This window comes from Sciurus vulgaris (genome assembly GCF_902686455.1).
Source record: "Sciurus vulgaris genome assembly, chromosome: 3".
Classification (NCBI taxonomy): Eukaryota; Metazoa; Chordata; class Mammalia; order Rodentia; family Sciuridae; genus Sciurus; species Sciurus vulgaris.
In genome coordinates this window covers 104,590,138-104,614,436 of record NC_136463.1, presented here as the reverse complement: position 1 = coordinate 104,614,436, position 24,299 = coordinate 104,590,138, and the positions used below count along the sequence as shown (strand labels likewise).

The 24,299-nt window shown below is 40.9% G+C and overlaps 1 protein-coding gene across 5 annotated transcripts in view; it reads right to left on the bottom strand.

Moving 5' to 3' along the window:
* The window catches only part of LYPD6 (LY6/PLAUR domain containing 6), a 138,964-nt gene that overhangs the window by 79,804 nt on the left and 34,861 nt on the right, over positions 1-24,299 (bottom strand). The window contains exon 1 of one of the 5 annotated variants that reach the window (XM_079134391.1): positions 3,829-3,841. The exons of the other annotated variants lie outside the window; for them this stretch is intronic. The gene's annotated coding sequence lies outside the window, so the exon portion shown is untranslated. Of the gene's footprint in view, positions 1-3,828; positions 3,842-24,299 lie in introns of those variants that run through there. 5 annotated transcript variants of the gene reach the window in all.

The window sequence follows — 24,299 nt, the reverse complement described above, 5'->3', positions numbered from 1 at the left end:
TCACATCTGAGGGAATACCCTGTACTGCAGCTCCAAGACAGTGAGGGCTTGGACTCCTTGTCCTACAGGACGTGTGCAGCAGGAGTCTGGGGAGTACCCATTAGAAACATGAAGCCATCCACCTCCACTCAAGGCCTGGCCCAGCAAGAGATCAACACTGCTGCACAAAAGACCTTGCAGAACAAAAATAAAGAGACCAACCTAAGCCCTATTGCAGTGACAGGTCAAAATTCCTAATCCGGTGACCTTTGCTGCTATTCAAATACAGCATTATCACTAAAATGTCTGTGGTTACAGATGTAAGCCAAGAAGCCTGACAACCACAGTAGTTCCCTCAGGCCCATCATTAAGGAATGGGGTCATTCTGGCTTCTGTTTCTAATTTTTATATCTTTCTAATTTGGTTCTCATCCTCTAAATGCCTAAGTGGGCCATTCTCCCTAAAGTCAGGTCCAGGCCTAGCTATATCTACAGCATGTTTTATGTCTTAAAATTTTAATTTTTTCAGGTGTACTGATCCAGTAAACTTGGGAAAGCATTATCAAATCAACTGGATGAAACAGGGTACCCCCAAACCTGCCCACCCTGTATAGCTGGCCAGACCTTCTCAGGAAAATTCAGAGTGGTATTTCTGCCATGAATGAGCTTCCCAGGAAAAGGTTAGGGAGATTGTTATCTGAATGGAAATTAAGAAAAGTGCTTCCTCAAAAGTCACAAAGGGACTCCAATTTCATGTCTTTAAAAGCCAAGGTTTGGGTGCTTCTTTTTCTTTTTCTTTTTCAACCTCCTAGTCATTCTCCCTTTCCCTAAAATCACGGCATAACTGATCTGTAAATCTTGTGTTGTAACTTGATCTGACAATGCCCAGTGTAAATTTCAACAAAGTATGCAGTTCAGTACTAACTAACCCATTCCTTTGGGCAAGAACTTTCCTAATTCTCCCAGGGAAGGAATAAGATAATGTGCACTGCATTAGGAAGGGTGAATTTGACCAGAAATGTTGAGAATTTCTAATCTTTCTTTTAATGCAAATCATAGTGCCATTAACGTAAATGTATCTAAAAACAGGCTTTACTTCACCAGTTCATAAAATACCAAGAGAGAGGGGAGGGGGGAAAGGTATTCGGCTCCATTAAAGCTGAGAATGTGTGAAGAACAGGTTTGTAAAGGTAGCTGACCACCTTGTAAAAAGAAGCCAAGCAATGAAACAGAATTATATGACTCCACTCCAGGCTCCCAGCATACTCCTCCCCAACCCCATCCTAACTGTTGAGGTGTGAAAGTTTCGGGGCACTAACTAATTCCTCAATATGTCCTCCTGGCACATAATTTTTGCATAAAGACATCACTATGTGTGGCTTTGCTTAATGATGGATTCCAGTGCTCCTGGGTCTTCTTCCTCTCCTTAACTATCCGCAAATGCAGATGAGGGTAAACGACTACCCAAGAGGGCTTGAGACTCAGCCCAAAGTAAAAGCAGAAGTTTCCGTGATGCCTTATGTTTGTGTTTGCTTTTAAAATGTGTTAATTGCATTCTATTCCATAACATATCCATCTGTCTTCATACAAAAGCAATATGTTTCTGAATTCATGTGAATGGTTCAGGATGCTGTGCCCTTGTGTATCTGTGATATACTGTGAGTATCAATTTGCATTATCTTCTATTTCTGTAGCAATTCACTTAAATCTTTAATTCCCTCTGTCCTTGAAGATCAGCTTTAGACCAGAAAAAGAAAAAGAAATTGAGAGAAAGGTAGTTAGACATACTTAACCATATAAATAAAAGGTAAAGCCATTATTTAGAAATATTTAGAGGAGAGAGAATGTTTTGTTTTTACACCCCCCCTCTCCTCAATCCCACCCTCTATACTGCAGTGGAATATGACAGCTACAATTAACTGCCTTTCTTTGAAGTTAGCAGAACACTGCGCCAAGTGGGTGGTGTCTGGCCCAGACCTAGACAGAACATCCAGATCCTTAACTACAAAGATTGGTTCAGGAATGGGCATGTGGTCAACCAAAGCCAACCAGAGAATCCCCCAGCACTACTTCCCTGGAGCTTGTAAAAAAAAGGTTTTCTCTTCCCTTATATTGTTACTATGTAGGCAATAACTCTGAGGAAGTCAGTGGCCATCTTTATCACTGAAAAAGGACTCCTAAGAATCAGGCCAATTCACAGAAAACAGGTACTGAGGGAGACTCAGAGGGGAAGAAAGACTAGAGACTTGTGGAAAGAAAGGCCTAGACAGACACATGGAGATCAAGTTCTGATGACACCATTTTAACCCCTAGATTCTACTCTGCTTGAGCCAGAATACCCCTCAAAGTTTCCATTAGTGTGACTGGGAAAAAAGTTCTCTTTTGACATTAGATGATTTAAGGTAGGTCTGGTCATTCACAACAAGAGTTACAATATACTTTCCAAAATGAAATATGGGCATATGATTCCCAAGTTCAAATCCTTCAATGCTCCCTATTGAATATTTAGAAGGAATCCAAACTGCTTAGTGTATCACCAAGGTAATTCATAAACCAGAATTCACTTTCCAAGGGTCAAGAGTAACTGATTGGTGAGCCTTGGTTTTAGGCATTACATGCAAAGCCCATTGGGAAGATGCTCCAAGTCAAAAAGCACATCTTGCCATTTTTCTCTGTTCACTTCACTATTCATAACTCTGGCTCCCTGAACAATCTCTCACCCACTTGCTATTGCCTGATCTGTTGCTCCCCTTCTGAGAGATCTCAAGTGCATTGTCTGCCTAGTGGACATTCATTCTTCAATCTCAGTGCAAATGATCCCCCCTTAAGAACTCTTCCCCATTCCTTTCTCACTGAGTCTTCTCACTTCTCGGCTTCCTTAACACCACTTCCTTAGCACCTACACTCTCCACCTAACCGGGGACTCCTCCAAACTACAACCTGTCCTATTTGTCTGTGCCTCTCCAGCACCTAACCCAGTGTCTCCCATGCAGTAAACCCTATGTGCATATTTGCTACATAAATAAAAGAATGAATCAGTGAAATGAACTTATACTAATCAGTGCTACTTTAATAAAGGGCAAGGTGAGAGAGAGAATGGAATTAAATGCCAGCTTGCTTCCTACTACCTGGAACCCAGCCAAGGACCTCTGTTATTCAAAATGATCTGGTCTGAGACAGAAGCATCAAGAGGACTAAATTCAGAAAACTGGACGATTGAAACATTTTCTTCGCCATCCTACTGTCCATACTCTACACATTTGAAATATTTTATTCAGATGTTTACATGGGAACCAAGAATTAATAGAAAATTGAAAATCTCAAACTAAGGAAGGAGTTCTAGAAAAGCACACCTCCGTATCAATGGAGGGCTTCTGCCTGGTCTCATCCACAGCACTACAGCCCCTGGCCTTTCCAGGTGAAAGGCAGTCCTGCAGTGAGGATGGGATGGGGGCAGAACATTATGTTTTCATTATTAGGAAATGCTGGAGGGTGAGCCCTGATTTATGCACTGCCTGCAAAAGTGATTAGAAGGCATTCCAAGTTTTGATGAAACAAATCTTCCCATGTTCTCAATTTATTTTGTTTATAATCAACAGATAGTGCATATGAGGATTGTATGCAGCCATTTACTGCTTGGCTACAGGCTGACACCTGGAAAGGGGCATTAGTTGATGTTTTTCAAAGCCTCCTATTCAGTGTTGACTATAATATACCTTATATCAATTCTCTCCCTTTTCAGAAATCCCATTAACCTTCATGTTTGCTCTAATAAATCTATTTTCTAAGTTGTCACTCTTTGCTAAAGAAGAGGGCGTAGTTCTTCAGTGCCAGTATCATCCTTGCTGACCTCTGTTTCCAGCAGCTGGGATGTGTCTATAAGCAATGCCCTCACATCTCCATCTAGGAAGCAGGCAACAGGTCCCCATTCCGAGTCTGATCATCCAGGACCCATTTTGCCCTCACTGCTGAAGACTGTGCATTGCAATCAGGCTTCTTTCAGCAAGTTTCCAGCAGCAAAAGGCAAGAGGATGAGATCAGTAAGAAGCAAAAAACCAGGACCTTCCGTGTCGATAACAGTATTAAAATTTAAAGCATGCAGTAGATGAGAAATTTGAAAAACATCTCACAAAGAGTGGAAAATGCTCAGGCAGCTGTATGTAATGAAAACAGAAATACTCTCAGTTGAAGTGCTACAGGAGGTAAACTTAGACCCTGCCATTACTTTTCCAGATTCTCCTTTCCTTATAATTATAACTAAGTTCAGGTTAGTCTTCCTTCTAAAGGAAGGGTAACTTGTCCCCCTACTATTCATCTTTTTACAGATGGTTCAAAAGGTTAAAGTATTTGACTTAAGTTTTAAGGACATATTTATTTTGGAAAACACAGGCAATTACATTGGTACTTATGTTTGGGGTGGGTGGGGGAATTCCTGATCTTTTGCTAAGATGCACCTCTGGAGAATAGTGGCTTTAGACCCAAGCACTCCTTAACTCTCAACTCCTGGAGCAGATGCCCCAGCCCCACCCCACTCTCCAAAGCAAGTAGACAAATGTGCTTTTTTTTTTTTTTTCCAGAGTCAGAGAAAAGTCAACAGAACAGAGGTTTTGTTTTCAAAAGGGCACAAACAAGCAAGGCTTGATTTCTGTGCTAATCATGGGGAAGGAAAATTTCAGTATCTCTACAAAACCAGTCTAATTGCTTTCACAGAATTCACTGGTCATTTCAGTTCAAGAAAATAAATCTTTCCAACTGCCTGGCTTAGGAGACCGGTTAAATCCCTGAATTCTTAACAAAAACTCACCAAGGTAGCGTTATGCAGACAAGATTAATGTTAGGAGTTGGTTGCTAGTTTTCCAAATTGCCAATTTCTTCAGCATACCATGGCTTGTCTCTAGCTAATAGTGTTAAATTCATATAAATTTAGTATGTCCTTGCCGGGTTTGTCCTCTTGGGGCCTAGTGGAATTCATATGCCTTTCAGATGCTTCTCTGTATACTGTGCACTACATGGAGGGACCAAGGCAAAGAGGGTCTGTGAGATAGACTGGGTTTGTGCACAGTGAATCAAATCAGGGCTTCCAAATGCTCCCTCCTTAATCACTTGAACTCTACCACCTAGAACTTCATGAACTTTGGTTTAGGGTAAAGAAGGAACCACAAGGAAAACAAAGGGAAGAGAGAGAAAATAAAGGGATGAGTCTCATGAAATCTCTTGAAAGTAAAGGGATGTTGGGTTTGCACATGAATACAGCCTGGTGAGGAGCGAGGTCCCTCTGGCTAGTCCAGAGATCTCTGGTGACACCTTGGGACAAGCTGATCTCTGTTCTATTTCCTCTGAGGTGCCAGCAATAGTGCCAAGACCCGCACCAATGGACAAACACCAAACCAGGCAGGATGTTGCCCTGGACAGTACCCATGTCGGAACCAGCAGGGGACCTCTGCAAAGGAACAAAGCAGGTGGAGGACATTTCAGTCTAATGAGAGGATCTGGAGGAGACATGTTCTCTAGTAGTGTGTCCTCAATTCCTATGACAAACACAGACATCCAGGAATTCCTATTGGGAGTGCCACCTTGAGTTTCATAAATAACTGGCAAATGCCCAGGAGTTCATGATCAGAACACTTGGGCTTCCGATAATGTCACAAATGGAAAAGTCTGCTACCTCAACACATAATATTGGACTCCATGTGTTTTTGCTGATTGCCTTAGTAAATAAAATATGAACATACTGTAATTGAGACACTGTCGAAAAATGAAAACTCCAGTATGGATGCTTAGATGATTAATTCATTCATTTGTTCATTCATTCATTCAACGATTAATGGGCTTCCATTGTGTGTTAGGAACTACACTGGGAATACAAGCAGCAATAAGACATAGTAGCCCTTACCCTTGAGAGGCTTATAGTGCAGAGAAAAGGAGACTTTAATGTGACAATTGCCATAATCTGGAATTTTTGTGAAGTATTATTTGACCATAAAGGAAGATTCAATGACCATCTATGGGAGTTGGGGAAGGATTCAGAAAAGAAACTACATTTAATCTAGATCCTTAGGGACAGATATGAATTTTATAGAAGAAAAAGGGGTGTAGGTCATCATATGCATATCACACCTGGGGAAACCCTGTTGTATTATTTACTGATGTGTCATCAGTTACTAGGAAATCATCACCACTGTAATCTAAAAGCAAATGTGCCAATTCTTTAAACTGAAAAGCTATTGATTTACTGGAAGTATACTCAGTTCATTGGACTTTACCAAACTGGTTCCTCTCTATGGTTCTTACACAGTTCATGGAAGGCTTTGACCCATAATGACTTGGTAAGAGAAAGTTTCTCTCATTCTAGTTCATGTGCTGTTTCCTTTAGTCACCTGTTATTTGGAGTCTCTTTCAACTGAACCGACTTTAATCTTTGGACCGTACATGTGGCAACACACATGATCGTCAACTCTCTTTGATCTGAAACTAACAAATGTCTAGTTTAATCTTGTGGTACTTTGATAAAAGGATTAAGAGAAGACTCATGAAAGCAATCACCTTACCCGAAAAAAACAGATTTTAATAATAATCAATGAGTCAAAAGATGTGGTTGAGGTCAGCCTAGTAAGAAATGAGACGATTGCAAAATGAACACTCATTTTGGATAGTTTGTGATCCGAAACTCATTTACTGACCTATTAAAACCCAATGCATTAGTCAAGGTGAGTCAACTGGTACAGTAAATGTTTAATATTTTCATATCATTTAAAAAGCACTTACTGGGCTTGGGATAATGAAGGGTTTTGGAAATAGTGGTGATGGTTGACAACATTCTGAACTTTAATTAGTGCCACTGAAATACATACTTTAAAATGGTTAAAATGGTAAATTTATGTTATACATATTTTACTACAAAAATACCTTATTGGAATATTTTCTTATTTACAAAGTACTTGTGGGAATATTTTCTTTATAAACTAGATAGTGACATTCAAAGTTGTTATTCTTACCATTCTTTTTATAGACTATTTAAAGAATCATCAAAGATTCTAATTCAAACCTCTTGCCTTACATCCTGTGTAATAACACTATAAGAAAACTTAGTTTATCTTAAAGAATTGTAGAGGAGGTCTGTCCACAATATCTTCATAAATTTCTGTTAAATTAATGAACTAACAATTATAATAGGCTATCAAACTAAATATCCGCTTCTTTTACAGACATTCTGAAGTTATTTCAATGCCTATAGTTTTTACGAAGGAGCAAAATCTGTGCTCACTTGTTACAGCACTAAATCTAACTAAATCTTACACAAGATCTGAATCAAGCTGTTGAAAGATTTAGAAACTCCAGTGATTTATGGTATAGACAGTAATACCAAACTGAGATGCTGACTGCTATCAATGTGAGCTTCACAAACATGATTTAAGGCACAGAATCAGGTCTCAAAGAGGGTGAATAGAAATGAGAAAATATTCAGAGGGTGGAATTTGTCAAAGAGTTCATTTTAAAAATTAGCATTTTGAGGAGGAGATGTAGCAGTTGAAATTGATTAAACCACTTCTAATACAATAGGGAAATAATCAATCCAACCTTAGAAATTCTAATCATACCTAAGGGAAAATGAGAGATATTTTAGCCCAATATTACTTATGCATATGAACAATTAGCATAGTATGAGATGTAACTGCAAAGTAAGGAGAAAAATTCTAAATACCTCATCCCTACTTATAATAATACTTTGCACTTAAGGAAATTATAACTTCCCATATTAACTAAAGTATTTCTAAAAATGTATTTATAGTCTGGAAAGCAACCAGAACTTCCATTAACAAGGCTATGTTTTTCCTATTAAGCAGGTTTCATTTTTAAGCTCTGCAAGGATTTTCTCACCATTAAATTTGCTATATAATACACTATAACTAAAAATGATGAAACTGAACACTTAATAGTAATGGACAAAGAATATTTAATCTGATCTTTTCTCTCTAGGACTACTCAGAGCAATGAAACACAGAAGGGAAATAGAAATCTGTGAATACTGTCATACCTGAAAATCATCAGTAATTAGGAGTCATTTAGAAAGAGATTATTAATTGAGGGAATTATTAATTGAGACTTCTATACTGTCACTCAAAAGACCAGGCTTTGAGACCCACACTTGGACTTGCAGCTACGTGCTTTTAGAACATCCTACTCTCCTGTCACCTCATAGGGTTGTTGGGGCAATCAACACGGGACAAGGCACTTGAAAAGGGAAGAGCACTGACAAATGCAGGTTAATGTTCATACAAACACCACGATTAGAAATGACTCTTACAGTGTCAGACTTTAGTCCATGCACTCTCCTATTTCTAAATGGCCATGATACATCTTCCTTTTCTTTCCCCCTCAAACTACTACCATCCTCTTCTTAAGCACCACTCTCTCGAGTCACCTCTGATTTCACTGAGAAATATGAAGAAATAGAAAAGAACCTCCATTCCCAATCACCACCACCTCTACTCAGCTGCCAGAACCTAGCCCACACACGCAACCTCCCTCCTGGTATGGAGGATGAACCTCCATTTCCTAAAATCAGGCGACCTCTCCAGTGGGTCCCATTCCTTCCCACCTGTGTAACACACACTATAGCAATTCTCCCCTTAACATCATTTTTTACTAGATCAGCACCAGCAGCAAACCAAAAATACTGTTGTTTTGTCCACATAAAAAGCAAAAACTAGGGCTGTGGATGTAGTTCAGTGGTGGAGCATTTGTCTGGCATGCGGGAGGCCCTGAGTTCAATTCCTAGTACTACCAAAAAAAGAAAAAAATAAATAAACAAAAAACAAAAACAAATCAGCCTGCTTGTTAAAGTTCCCCTGCAAAGCACCATCCTGTTTTTGATTCCTTTTGCAGCAAAGTTTTTTATTTGTTTTTTTGAGAGGTCAAGGGAGCCTCCTCTTTTTTTTATTTTTTTATTTTTACAGACTGCATTTTGATTCATTGTACACAAATGGGGTACAACTTTTTGTTTCTACGGTTGCACACAATGTAGATTCACACCATTCATGTAATCATACATGTACGTAGCAAAACTTTTCAAGAGTCTTTTTTCTTATTTTCAGTTCCTCTCCCTTCATTACGTTTTAAACTCCATTCAAAAAAGCATTTGCCCTACCACTACACCCAAACTGTGCTCATCTAGACCACTAACGGTCTCCAGAATGCTGAAGCAAGGCCAGTTCTCCATAGACTTGACACATTCACAGCATTTGACACAACCGATTACATTTTCTTCCTATGCTTTTCTTCATTTGGCTTCTGGGACACCTCTCAGTCACTATGACTGTCCTTTTTCAAGGTTTGCTATGATTTTTTCCTTTTGTTATTTTCTCTTTATATCCCAGACTATAATATTAAGGGTCCAAAAGGTCAGGTACTGAACTTCTGCTTTCTATACCTTCTTCTATGTTTTGAATATAGTTTGAGTCTGTTGGGAGATGTGAGAAGTGGTGTTATTTTTATAAGGAAAAACCTAGTGGAGGCCCTAGAGACACTGTCCTCAGAAGGGATTAAGATAGTTCTCGTGGGACCCTGAGATAATTTTCTCCAGAGTGAGTTGTTATAAAAGAGTAATAGCAGCCCCTCCCCACTCTTGGGCTTCCTTCCAGGTCATGTGATATCTCTCTCTTAATTTTCTTCTTCCCTAATGCCATCCCCCATGATGTAATACAGCCAAGGAGGACTTCATCAGAACTGTCTTCATGCTATATGGACTTTCAGCCCCCAAAACTGTGAGCTAAATAAATTTCTTTTCTGTATAAGTTACCAAACTCATGTATTTCATTTTAGTGTGGAAAACTGACTAATATACCTTCTTGATCACTCATACTTGGTGATATCATCCAGGCCAATGTCTTTAAATACCATCTATATATCATGACTCTCAAGTACATTGTATATTTTTCTCCTAGATCTCTTCATTAAATTGCATACTTCTGTATCCCACTGTCTACTCAACATTTCCTCCTGGAGATCTGATGCACATGGAAATGTAAAATGCCCAGCCTGGAAGAACTGATCCATCTCTAAATGTCTGCTGTATTTACAGGGTATCCTTCCTGAATTAATAGCAATCCCATCTCTCCAGTTGTTCAGACTGAAACGTTGGGAGTATCCTTGACTCCACTCTCTTCGTACACACACCTTCTCCATCTGCAAATTTTCACTATGTCCCCAATCTGAACACTTTCTACCACTTTTCTGTCAGAAGCAATTCTTATCCAGAACACTGCAACAGTCTCTCTCCTGAGCTCCCCATTTCTATCCTTGCCCCTCTACAGTCTCTTCTTAGCATTTCAGGCAGAGTAACTCTTCTTAAAAGATATATCACATCATGTCCTTCCTTCGCTTGGAACCCTCCTGTGTCTCTCTCAGAGTAAAGATGCACTACAAAGGCCTTCAAGACACTACCTAATTAAGCCCCCATTACCTCTCTGACCACATCTCTTATCCTCTCATGGGATCACTCCACTGCTTGCTACTTCTAAAATGTGCCACTGAGCTCCTGCCCAGGGGCATTTGCACTTGTTCTTTCCTCTGCCAGGAATGCTGTGTCCCCAGAGATCCTTGGGGTTTGCATCCTCACTTCCATCATGACTCCAAGTCACCTCAGTTAAGCCTCCCCTGACCTCCTTATGTCAACGTATGAGTTTCCACCTCCCCTGCTCTAGGTCTATGGAGTCCTCCACAGACTTCTCACCTTCTCCAACCCAATAGCACTTACCAATTTATTTTGCTTACTGTGTCCTATGCTCCCACCTCAAGGGATGGGCACATGTGTTCAAGGGCAGAGTCCATTTGTTCACTGTCCTATACATAATGCTTAGAACAACACCTGGCACTTAGTAGGTTACACGTGATAAATATTTGTTGAACAAATAAATCATAGAATCACAGTTGCTAGCTGAATAACCTTGGTTATTTTATCAATTGCTTTACTCTGAGATAGAGGTAAAAAGGCAGCTTTTCTAGAAGAAATAACAAATCTCCAGAGGCCGCAGCACATCTGAAAAAGCACAGGTGACATGGGACAGAGCTGAGCCCAGAGCAAGACTTCCTTCCAGCCTATGGCCTCTCATGAAATACAGTCACAGACAGGAAGAACAAATAAGTTCAATTATGATCATGAAAATAAATTCTCGGGCTGCTGATTAAGGTGGAATTTAAAACAAGCTAATCCAGAGGGATTTCTTTCCTCAAATATCAATTTTAAAATGAAAGCCCATTCTACCCCAGGCATTAGGCATCCCTTTGTAAGCTTTAAAGTTCCTCAAAAATTTAACTGTTAAACATTAGTTCACCAGTTTTGTATATAAAGACCTGAGGAAGCAGGGGCTGAGGTAGAGGTCTTGGTGGGCTCTGAGCATCTCAGCTTCATCCACCTTTCCCTTCTCTCTGGCCTGAGTCCTCCAGTCCCTCAATTTACAGGTGCTCATATGAATTCCAAACTAGCCTCATTCTGAATGACATTCTCTCTGCCCTGGAGTGGAGGGAGCCCCCATAAGACAGATGTGATGTCCTCCTGCCTGCTTGGGCCAACACGAATTTTGGGTTATAAAGCACCTAAGAATCCCTTGGAGAACAGTTTTAGTCCATTTAGAGAATGAACATCTCCTTTAAATAGCCCAGATGATCATGAAATGCTTGCTAATTCTTGGCATCCTCAAACAGAATCACTCTGTCAAATATCAGTTAATCACACCAACTAGTACTTTTAGTGTATCTATATTCTGGTCAAGACACTTGTCTACACACTGTGGAGGAAACAAATACAGGCAGAAAATTCCTGGGATGACGCAGTAAGACATGATAAGACAAACAAACAACACAAAGATGTCTGAAAAGTACCCAGAAATTGAGGAGGAGAGGGCTTGAGGAATACAGACCCGACAGGGCTGGTCACAGGTGGTCTTGTGTGACAACTATAGGGTGGGTGAGCTGAGGACCTGTGTCATAGGAAGGGCATAAATAAGGTGGCTGGTTCATTTACTAGCAGGCAAGTTGCTGAGCACAGACTCGCCTTTCAACTTCTGCAAACTCTCACTGAAAAGATCAGTGCAAATGAAAATAACCCACTCATCAAGAATGTGGATTACATCATGCCTTGCTGATAACAGGCATTCTAAATGTACTTATTAACAAATTAGGGAATATTAGAATAAGCTAAAACAGGGCTGCTAGATTAACCACTTAAAAACAAGAAAAAGTGAAAAGGTGAGACCTGCTCTATTGTTAAAAATTTGATCAGATGTGTTTCCTTGATTCTTACTATAAATTAGAGCTAGGAGTCAATTCTAAGAACAGAAACTGACATTTCCAGCTTTAGGGGATGCATAGGAAAAAGAAGCAACAAAAATGTGGATATGAACTGTGTCTCATGATTCCACCCCTGGCACATGGGACGCATTGAGTATGTGTGATAAATACATATGAAGCCAAAGGGGCTCGAGGGCAAGAATAATAGCAAAGCCAGCAAACAGCAATAATGCTATGAAGAGTGGAGGGATCAGAGATCCCTAGCACAGCTTCCTTTGCTTGGCTTTTCTACTCTCACTCTTCCTGGGCCTGTGCCTTCCAGATTAGAGCCCACATCTGGGAGAAGTACTCTTGCATCCTGCAGCGTCACTTCAGGCCTGATAAGCATCTCTTGTGCATGTTGCCCACTTCAACCTGAGATTTGCTCAGCAATTGTGGTTTATTCAAGTCATTAAGCAAAACAGGCAGGTTCCTGCATAGTCTCCTTGCACCAAAACCTGCCAACAGACCTGAGAAAGCACAGTAGTCAGCACACTTGCTTTAAAAAAAGGACAAAAGGGCGGGGGGGTGGGGAGGTAAGGGAAGAGAAGGAACATAGAATCTACTTCACCACAGAAAAAACACTTGCCTAATTCAAAGTAGAACAGGCTCTTCATCTTTCTTGTTAGACAAAGTTCTAAACCAGCAGTCATCAATTTTCTCAGCAGCAATGGTCTCAAACTCTGTCAAGACAGTGGAATCCTGTAGTGAGATGCTCATATATGCATAACCATGTTCAGGAAAGTCTGATTTAATGCCATCCCCTCACATGAGGGTGAAAAAAGAAAACAGGAAGGCACAGTGTTTGGGGATTGCACTGTGGACACTTGTATGAAACCAAGAGAGAGCATACATGCTTGGACTGCTCTGTATTTAATTAAATGAATTTAGTCAGTACTGCTACTGCCAAATACCAGATACTAAAATAAGGGCCAGTAGCAATAGTTACACATGAACTCTGCTGTCAATTCAAAGGATCTCAAATCTCAGTTCTACCGATTATATGCTATGAGACCTTGGATTAAGGTGCTTATCCCAAATGAGATGCTACTTACAAAGGCAGCAGCAGGTAGGACATAGTGAGTACTGAGTAATATATTATTAGACTGTTTACATAGGTAAGGCATCTAATAATAATAATAATGCATTTTACATTACAATAATACAATTAATTGCATTAAATTCTTATAACAACAGTACAAAGGAGTTATTATTAAGAGCATCTTACAGGTGAGGGTTTAGGATCATTTGACTCAAGCCTTTGATCTTGAATCCCTCCTCTAGAACACCCAACCAGTGTGGTTTTTCCAGACCAGAAGAGCCTCACCTGCTGAGAAGAGCTCAGAAGGCAGGTGGTGCACCAAGGGCCGGGTCGAGGTGGCCTGAGTGAGGGACCACTGTCTCTATTTGTTTTAACAGTATTTGGATGAAATACAGGGCACAGACAGAACACACTGTGTGAGATAACAGCCAGGAAGACCTTCAATATGGCCATGTTAGAGTGGTTTCTTTTGTGCCGGTTTTGGATTGCAAATGTGGAGTATGTATCTATAGGCTGTTTTCCCAAGGTCTCCAAAACAGACCCGGGTAAACCACACACTCCAGGCTGACTCTGCTCAGCTTCAGCTTCTGTTGTTTCAGCTCTGAGCAGTTTCCATGCCAGCATGCAGCCCTTTTGTGTTTTTGCAGCTCCATCCCGGCCCTGTTTGTTTAGGTGTGCGCACTATCTCTAGTTCAGCTGTCTCCGCTGGGGCTAAAATAACACTTGGCTTAAGTACTAAGAAAATGCTGCTATTGGAATTTTGCAGTGGTAGCGCTTTTTTGGAACCAAACTTCCAATTCTGAGTGCTTTGTGTATTTATGGCATTGTTCTTGTTAGTCATATCCTACGTACCTCTCCCTGTATCTTGGGCCCTGTGCTTCCCTTCAACCCAGCCACACTCTCTTGTTGGAGGTCCCCTTCCACTTCTCAGACTGGGTTCCTTGCCTCTCTACAGTGATAGGAACAGTAATAACAATAACAACAGAGAGACAGCAATAACAATAGCGGCACAGTCCCTTCATACCTCTTAGAAGGGAATTACAAATGTCTTGGGATCAGTTATAGCCACAACCACAAGAAAGCTCAGCGCCAACAGCAGGGAAACCAGAGTATAAAACATGGCGGGAGAACTCGAAGCATTTTCCTCATCTACTTAAAAGAGATACTTTCTACATTTTGTTTTAAGTCATTGGGAATCCCAGGGTCAAAGAACACATGAATTTTCTGAGCTTTATTTTTATCACACCAACACAGAGAGCAGGACCACATTTTCTGCACAATTGATCAATAAACAGTAGGTACCATTATTATCATCATCTAACCTTTAGAGGAAAAGAAATCTCTTGCTCCAGTTTCTCCCCACATCTACCTCTAACAGCTCTAGGACTTAGCCTCCCCAAGACCCGGATCAATGTGGTTTGATACCATCTGTATGTCAAAAATCACAGGACCACCTACGTGGGCACAAACAAGAGCACTTATTTGAAAGTTTCTTTTCAGGTTGATGAAAACTCCTCAAGGAACCAAGGTAATTCCTGGTTTGGCCACTTCCAACATAAATCCACTCAGACTCCCACTCCCATTTAAGGAAAATGTGCAAAGTCCCTGTGATTCTAACCCAGAGTAAAACATGAGGTCTGATAAGTCATGGATACACCCCCAAGTCTCCTAGATCCTTGAGGACTCGAGTTCACCTGGAACAAACTGGACATCCCATCTCCCTTGAGACCCAAGTCAGGCAGTAAGTCAACTGCCACTAACAATTAAACGGAAAACTGTGGAAATGAGGTGTTTTCATAAACTACTTTTTCTCCTGGTCATCCCAGCACATTTCCTTATATTTAAAAAAAACCAAAAAACTACTATTTTTCCTCTTAGTTCTCTTACAATACAATATTTCATAAAATTTCCTATGCTGAAAATAAAATTTCATCCTAACAACATCAACCTCCTATAGTAAAAGCCTAATGTGTGCTGCTTTCTGATTAAGCAGGACACGAATGCTTCCCCTTGACACCAATATAAAGAGGTTCTCTACACATACGACTTTCTGATTCTCTGCAGAGCCTCCTAAATGGAATAAGAAATTTAATGCAGATCATTTGTCTAAAGAGGCTAAGAATCAGAAAGAGAACAAAAGTGTTTGTCAGGGATAGATTTTTTCCTTCTGTGTAACATTAGTCAACATTTAATGTCACCTGGGTACCCACAACTTCTTGGGCTCTATCTGGGTAACACTCCAATCAGTGGGTCATTCCCAGGATTGTGGAACCCTTCAAACTAGGGCAAGATGTCACTGCAACTCAGGAAATAAGAAAGTTACACATCTACTCTGTACTTCCTGGTGATGATCAAACATGGAACAGACATTCAACACTTACCAGTAAAGGTATAAGGCACAAGATATTTACAAAAAAACTTTTTAGACTGAAGATCTGAGGAAATGTGGAGACATTTTTATTTTTTATTTTTCTTTCTTTTTTCTCAATCTGTATATTTAAGTTACCAACACAGTGTGTTTGACTTCTGAAATAATGTTACATGAGCACTCTTACCCTGGTCTCTTTCCATTATCAGGATTTCTATAATAAGTTCAAGAACAGACGCTGGTCATTAAGTCTAGGAGGGTACTCGGCATCAATATCAGCTAGAGAAATTCTCAATTTCCCAAGATGCGCACTCTTTAGTACTTCACTATTCTAAGCCACATGGATCAAGTATCATGCAGTTCATTTCTACATTGGGGCATGAATGGCCCATGAAATGATCCCTTTAAAAATTCTACTGAGCAAATACGTGGACTCAAAAAACAATTTCTTATACATAAGTGATGAATCTTCAGAAAGAGAAATTAGGAAAACTACCCCATTCACAATAGCATCGAAAAAAATAAAATACTTGGGAATCAATATCACAAAAGAGGTGAAAGACCTTTACAATGAGAACTACAGAACACTAAAGAAAGAAATTAAAGAAAACCTTAGAAGATGGAAAGATCTCCCATGTTCTTGGATAGGCAGAATTAATATTGTTAAAATGGTCATACTACCTAAAGTGCTATACAGATTCAATGCAATTCCAATTAAAATCCCAATGATGTACCTTACAGAAATAGAGCAAGCAATTATGAAATTCATCTGGAAGAATAAGAAACCCAGAATAGCTAAAGCAATCCTCAGTAGAAAGAGCGAAGCAGGGGGTATCGCAATACCAGATCTTCAACTCTATTACAAAGCAATAGTAACAAAAATGGCATGGTATCGGTACCAAAATAGACAGGTAGATCAATGGTACAGAATAAAGGACATGGACACAAACCCAAATAAATACAATTTTCTCATGCTAGACAAAAGTGCCAAAAATATGCAGTGGAGAAAAGATAGCCTCTTCAACAAATGGTGCTGGGAAAACTGGAAATCCATATGCAACAGAATGAAACTAAACCCCTATTTCTCACCCTGCACAAAAATCAACTCAAAATGGATCAAGGACCTTGAAATCAGACCAGAGACCCTGCATCTTACAGAAGAAAAAGTAGGTCCAAACCTTCAACTTGTTGGCTTAGGATCAGACTTCCTTAACAGGACTCCCATAGCACAAGAAATAAAAGCAAGAATCAACAACTGGGATAGATTCAAACTAAACAGCTTTCTCTCAGCAAAGGAAACTATCAGTAATGTGAAGAGAAAGCCTACAGAGTGGGAGAATATCTTTGCCACTCATACTTCAGATAGAGCGCTAATTTCCAGAATCTGTGAAGAACTCAAAAAACTCTACACCAAGAATACAAATAACCCAGTCAACAAATGGGCTAAGGAAATGGACAGACACTTCACAGAAGAAGATCTACAAGCAATCAACAGTCATATGAAAAAAATGTTCAACATCTCTAGTAATAAGAGAAATGCAAATCAAACTACACTAAGATTCCATCTCACCCCAATTAGAATGGTGATTATCAAGAACACAAGCAACAATAGGTGTTGGAGAGGATGTGGGGAAAAAGGTACACTCATACATTGCTGGTGGGGCTGCAAATTGGTGCAGCCACTCTGGAAAGCAGTATGGAGATTCCTCAGAAAGCTTGGATTGGAACCACCATTTGACCCACCTATCCCACTCCTTGGCCTATACCCAAAGGACTTAAAATCAGCATACTACAGAGATACAGGCACATCAATGTTCATAGCTGCTCAATTCACCATAGCCAGATTGTGGAACCAACCTAGATGCCCTTCTGTTGATGAATGGATAAAGAAACTGTGGCATATATATATACAATGGAATATTACTCAGCCATTAAGAATGATAAAATTATGGCATTTGCAGGTAAATGGATGAAATTGGAGAATTTAATGCTAAGTGAGATAAGCCAATCTCAAAAAACTAAAGGACGAATGATCTTGCTGACAAGTGGATGAGGACATATAATGGGGGTGGGAGGGGTTAGCGTTAGGGTTAGGGTTAGTTTTAGGGTTAGGGATAAGGAGGGTGGTAAGAATGGAGGAAGGAAGGACTGTATAGAGGGAAAAGAGGGGTGGGAGGGGAAGGGAAAAAAATAACAGAATGAATCAAACAACATTGCCCTATGTAAATTTATGATTACACAAATGGTATGCCTTGACTCTATGTACAAATAGAGAAACAACATGTATCCCATTTGTTTACAATCATAATAATAATAAATTCTACTGAGCAAACACGTGGACTCAAAAAAATTTCTTATAGCATTTTCTATATTTAATTTCTCTCACTAGAACAGCTAAAGAATTAAGGACCCCAATTAATCCCTTTTACATTACACCATAGACTTAATTTCAATTTAAATGTGACACAATTAAATATAACATGAAGGATTGCTGTTTTGACTTCACGGCTAAAGCAATAAAAATCCCACGGGCAGGGGAGAAAAACACGTTTGCCTTAGTCCATGTGGTTTCTCCATTACCCCTCCCCAAAACCGCTCTCCCTGACATGAACGTTGGTCTCCCTACTATTGCATCCCACTGTGGATTTCAGTCCTCACCTTACTTGACTCAGTGGCATTCACCACAGTTGACCATTTCCGCTTCTCACAACACTCTTCCCTTGGAGGCCTGGACAGGGAAGTCTCTCTGCTGTTGCTCTACCTCTCTTGCACGCCTTTCCAGACTCTGATTCCAACTCCTCCCTTGCCTGACCTCTAAATGTGTCAATTCTTCAGGGTACAGGACAGAAATCCCTTTCCTTCTGAACCTATGCTCTCCTCCAAAGTGATCTCATGCATTCTCATGGCTTTAAACACCAAGCTGGCAACTCCCAATTTTATAAGCTCAGTCCAGACCTACTTTCTCACTCCAGACTCACCTATTTAATTACCTACTTGTCATCTCTAAGGTTGGCTCAACAGGCATCGAAACTTAAGTCTTCAGCTAAACTCTGGATTCCCAGTCAATGGCTTTCCATCTACACTGCTGCCACCGTGGCACTCCTGGGGGTACAGCCTCCTCCCATGCCCATTCCTCCATCTGTGTCCTCACCCTGCTCTAATACGAGGCCTACTGTCTCTTGATGTTGGACACCAGCCTCACAGCTATCGCCATCCTTTCTCCACCAACAACCACAGAGACCTCCTGAAAGCATAAGTCTGATTGTGTAACTTCCTCCCTGACCTTAAAACTCTCCAAAGTTTACACTGAGGATTCATAACAAAGACCATGATCTTGGAAAGTGATGATATAAACTCTTAGATAAGATTTTGTGGTGTTGCTCTTTTTTGTTCATGTAAAACTCCAATTTTTTACATTTGTATGCCCCTTGCTATAATGTACACATTTGTCGCCACCCAAATTCATGTTGAAATTTAATTGCCATCATAACAGCTTTAAAAGTTGATACCTTTAAGAGGTGATTCAGCCATGACAGCTCTGCCCTTGTCAATAATGTATTTATTGTGGGAGAAGGCTCAAAATCACCTGAGTGAGTTCCTTATAAAAGGACAAGTCCAGCCCCCTGTGTCTCTCCCTCCCACTCTCTCTGCCCATCCACCATGAGCAGACACAAGAAGAGGCTCTCACCATATACCAATCCCTTGATCTCAAAATTCCCAGGCACCAGAACTATGAACCAAATAAGTTTCTATTCCTTCTATATTAACCAGGCTGTGATATTCTGTTAGAACAAAATGGGTGAAGACCCTCCCAGGTAACACCCACCCAGAGCCATCCACCTACATCTCCAGCATTCTAGAAAGGTCATTTGGCTGCCCCTTCTCTACCTTCTTCAGAGGAAACTACTTCTGTGGCCTTCATTACAATGAATTAATGTTGTCTGTTCTTCACACCACACTCATTGGCTCACCAAGATGGATAATTTTCTTAACTAAACCAAATCCTTCAAATGTTCCCATAAGTTAATTAGACCAGTTTCTAATAATAAAGGATATCCTAGAGTCACCTGAAGTCAGGAGTCCAATTCTAGTGTCTTGATTCCCAAGAGAGTGTTAATTAACAAGTGAGAATGAAGTGCATATAGCACTCCAGATTACGCTGTCCCCATGAATTGTCCCCAGTGTCTAAGATGACACAGGAACTATTACTTCTACTCATGGGTTTTGAATCGACCTGGATAACTAATCTCCTGTGGAAATTTAGTCAAAGAGAATGATTCAGAGACTTCAAAGAGAAAAAAACGTGACAGCATGAGCAAAGTATTATGGTTACAGACTCAAAAGAGAAAAGGGCCTTTATCAGGTTTAATGTCTTACCAGGAAAGATGCATTAACATATTTGGAATTAACAAGGACAGGCTGTGGCGGGCAGTTGAAGCCTGGTACAGCATCACCTGCATTGACCCAACAGGGAAACTTCACCCTGGAGGGAGGCGGTTGAATCCATTTTCAAGACACAGTCCTGAGTTTGTCCCTCTACCTAGAACAAGTGTCTACACTAATAAACAGTCCAAGAAAGCCAAATCCTTGAAATGTTCAGCCCCTCTGAAAGCTTATTCTGTCTTCTAAAGTCCAAGGACACTTCTCCTTAGGGTGCGGAATCAAGCCTCTGTGGAGGGGCAGAAACTTGTTTCAGCTTCCTGGATAATCTAAGATTCCTCTCTGGGATTGAAAAGACAAATTCTAGACCTAAAATTAGGATCCATAGTATTTTGAACACTTCAGCAAATTCTAGCAGAACAGACAGAACTACTCTGACAGAGCCTCCCTGCTACTAGAAGGTCTTGCCCTCTGCACCCTGTGGCAACACGGCCAGACATCGGCTAATTGCATCAGCTGACCCGAGCCTCCTGACACGTTCTAAATGCCAGGCAGGACTTTTAAAATGCATGCTTCTTGGCACACAGAGACACTAAGAAAACACTGGTGAGTGTTACCATGAAGGAATCCCCACACATCATAGCTTTTGCTTCCTGAACATAAAAAAGAAAAAAAAGAACTGTTCATTGTTTAATTTGAAGTGTAGGGAGGATGGGGAAAAGCAGGGCATAAAAAATTAATTTCACTAAATTCAATATCATTCCCACCTCTTTTTGAGGGATTAAAACAGGAGACTTCTTGGAGGGATTTTTTTTTTAAAAGAATATTTAATGGCATTTCAGTCTATTTTCTCTTTTTTGCCTAAATTTCCCTTGAACCCTGTCCTGGTAAATCTCACTTAGCCTGGCTGAAGATGCAAGGAAGAAAACCTTCCAGATCCTCTGATGGGTGAGAAGGTGGGTCTAGCCAGGGCCAGACATCCTCACCTATGCTTCTTTACCAGTGACCACTTAGGACAGGACACCAGCCCTGCACTGTTCTTATGTAATCAAGAGTCAGCCTCCATGGAGAGGAAGCCATGGTGAGGAGACAGGAGAAAGACCAACTAAATCTTCTACCACATCAGTCGCCACCAGGCCTGCCTCCACCCACATTTTCATTAGCAGCACTCACATGTTCTTGTTTGCTGCTCCCAGGATGCTCAGGGCTGGCTTAGGAATGGTCTTAGTCAGTGCTGCTATACCAAAATACCACTGTTTTTCTCCCCACTGGTTATTTATAAAAAACAGAAATTTATTGCTCACATTTCTGAGGTTGGAAAGTCCAAGATCAAGGCACCAGCTAGTGAAGGCTGCCCTCTGCTTCCAAGATGGCACTGTCAGTGCATTTCTCACATGACAGAAGGCTGGGAAGAGTAAGAGGGAAGGCAAGAAGGACAAACCCTCCTCTGCACTGCTTTTGTAAGGTCATTGATTCTCTCAACCTCATCACCTTCTAATGGCCCCAGTCCTTAATACTATCACATTACGCTCCAACATACAAATTTAGGCAGGACACATTGAGACCACATTGAGGAGACAGTTGCTTTGTTCAAGGACCCTAGGCCCAACTTGGCCTCCATGCCAATTCCATGGAACATGGAATATCAATGAAATATAAAATTCTTTTGTTGGAAAAGACACTCAAGTTGCTCCTCTAAGCATTTATTCAGTCTATTTAAGGAGCAAGAGAAGAACCTGGGGTTTTTTAAACACTGGTAATTCCTGGTACCAGAACCTGGAATCCACCCTCAGCAATCCACCCTCTCCCCTCACTGCTCAAATTAAAGCCATCTATACCAAATCCCTCCAGTCTCAGCGAGAGCAATGTCCATCTTCCTGTCTTCTGAAGATCTCTCCACTTCCTCAAGGGTCTCACCCATCAGTTATGCTCTCTTTTCATTATATTTTCTACAATTCCAGTTTAATGGCTTTTCCTCCTCTTCCTCCACAAAAAAAAAAAAAAAAAAAAAGGCATAGTTATGCCTTACTCATCTAAGTAAAAGCAACAGACAATTTCCCTCTTGTTTTCACAGACTTAGCTATTCAAAGTCATCAATTCACAGTCCTCCTCTTCTCACAACTGGACCTTTCTATGGGGTCAGTAGCATCTGACATGGTGGCCCACTTCCTCCTCTCTGAAACTCTCCTTGTCTGGCTTTGCTGGCATCCCTCACTCCCAGCTGTCTTCCTGTCTCTTTGGCAGCTCACAGTAGACATGATCTCACTACACCCCTCTTTCTCCAAGGGCTGGCTCCAGTCAGAGTGGCTCTTTTGTAGCAATCTTTGTACAGTATGGCCCGAGGGGCACCTTCCCAAGATTGAAAAACTAGACTAACTCTCGCAGAAAACTGGAATTGGGTTGAGAGCAGTCAGACTGCTGACTTCCTCCACAGGGAGGTGTGAACTCAGGATCTGTGAGTCAGGCACTGCACACAGTGGCAGAGGAAGATGAAATTTAGACAGCCGAGAAGCTCTGCTGAGGTACGAGGACCCCAGCGTGATGGAAGCTCAGCCCTCCTAGAGACTTTCAGGCTCCCACTTCCACAAGGTTGGGTGCCTTGGGTCGAGACACCTTTCAAAGTCCCTTCTAGACTGCACTAGGTTGTGCCGATCTCAATGGCCTGCAACCCCTTGAGGACCCCACCATTCCTTCACCTGTTCTCATATGATTTCCTCTTTCTGTAGCTGCAAGGATCATGAGAGCCCATCCTGGACTCCTTCTCTCTTCGGGGTCTGCATACTTTCCCTTGGTGACCTCCACCATGTGCACAACATTAACCACCACCTGTGGGTGGACAAAGTCACCAGACCAGACCAGACCTCTCTTCCAGACTCCCAGCCTGTGTATCCTGGAATACTTCTCACCTCTGCTGAGATGTCCCCCAAGCCCCTGACAGTGAATGATTCCAAAACTGAACTGAACTCAAAGCTAGAGTTCACAAATGGTTTGCACGTTGATCATCATCCCATTATTCATCCAGCCACCTAAGTCAGAAATCCGAGTTGAGCTCCACTCCTCCCTCTGTGTCTCCCTCCACAACACTGCAATTACTGCATCTCAATGAGTCTCCATGGACTTTGCTGTGTTTGAGACTTCTTGTCCCTTCATCTGCATGCTGTATGGCCTTCTTATCTCCTAACACTTCAATCCTCTGCTTCTAAGACACAAGTCTGGTTGAATTATCTCCTATTTCTTTCAAGACAAAGTTCAAACTTCTTGGAACAAGAATCATCTGATATGACCTCTCCTACCTATCTTGCCAGCCTCATCTTTTACCACTTCCCAAAAGGGCGCTTAAACTCCATCCATACCAAACAACTTGCACTTTCCTGAGATCCCAAACTTTCCCCTGCTTCCCAGCCTTCACTTTTGATGACCCACCACTCCCTGCAAAGTCTGTCCTATTTCTTTGAAGGCTAACTCCCACTAATTCAGCCCAGTCTCCCCTCTTCCAGGAAGCCCTCCTTGAATGTCATCTAATACTCACCCACCTGAAATTTGGGCTCTGAATTATAGCCTCTGTATTCGTGTGTGTGTGTATGTTGGTAGTGCTAGGGATTGAACCCAAGGTCCCTTGCATGCAAGCAAGAACTCTACCACAGTGATGTAACCCTATCCCACCCCAATTCCATATATCTTCTGTGAAACTATTTCACAGGTCTTGGTAATTCTATCTTGTATCTTTTCCACAAGACCATAAGTTCCCTGAGAGAAGAGATGTTGTCTTTCTCATACAGTCATACATAACTTAACAACAGGAACGCGTTCTGAGAAATGCATCATTAGGTGATTTTGTTGTTGTGAGAACATCATAATGTGCATTTACACAAACTAAGACAGCTACAGTGTCACTATGCAATATCACTTTATGGGACCACTGCCATGTATGCCGTCTGTTATTGACTGAAATGTCGTTATGTAGCGCATGGCCATATTTTGTATTCACAACGCCTGCTATTCAAAAAGGCTTTTTGGATATCTTGTACTGAAGCACCCAGCAGGGAATTAATGACAGAAAAAAAAAAAAAAAACCTGAAAATCTCCAGAATCAGAATGTATTTCTTTTCTTCTGATACAGCTTTGAAAATGAGAAGAGAAAGATGAAGGGGTTTTGGGGTTTTTTTGTTTTTGTTTTTTTTTTTGTTTTTTTTTTTTTGGCCAT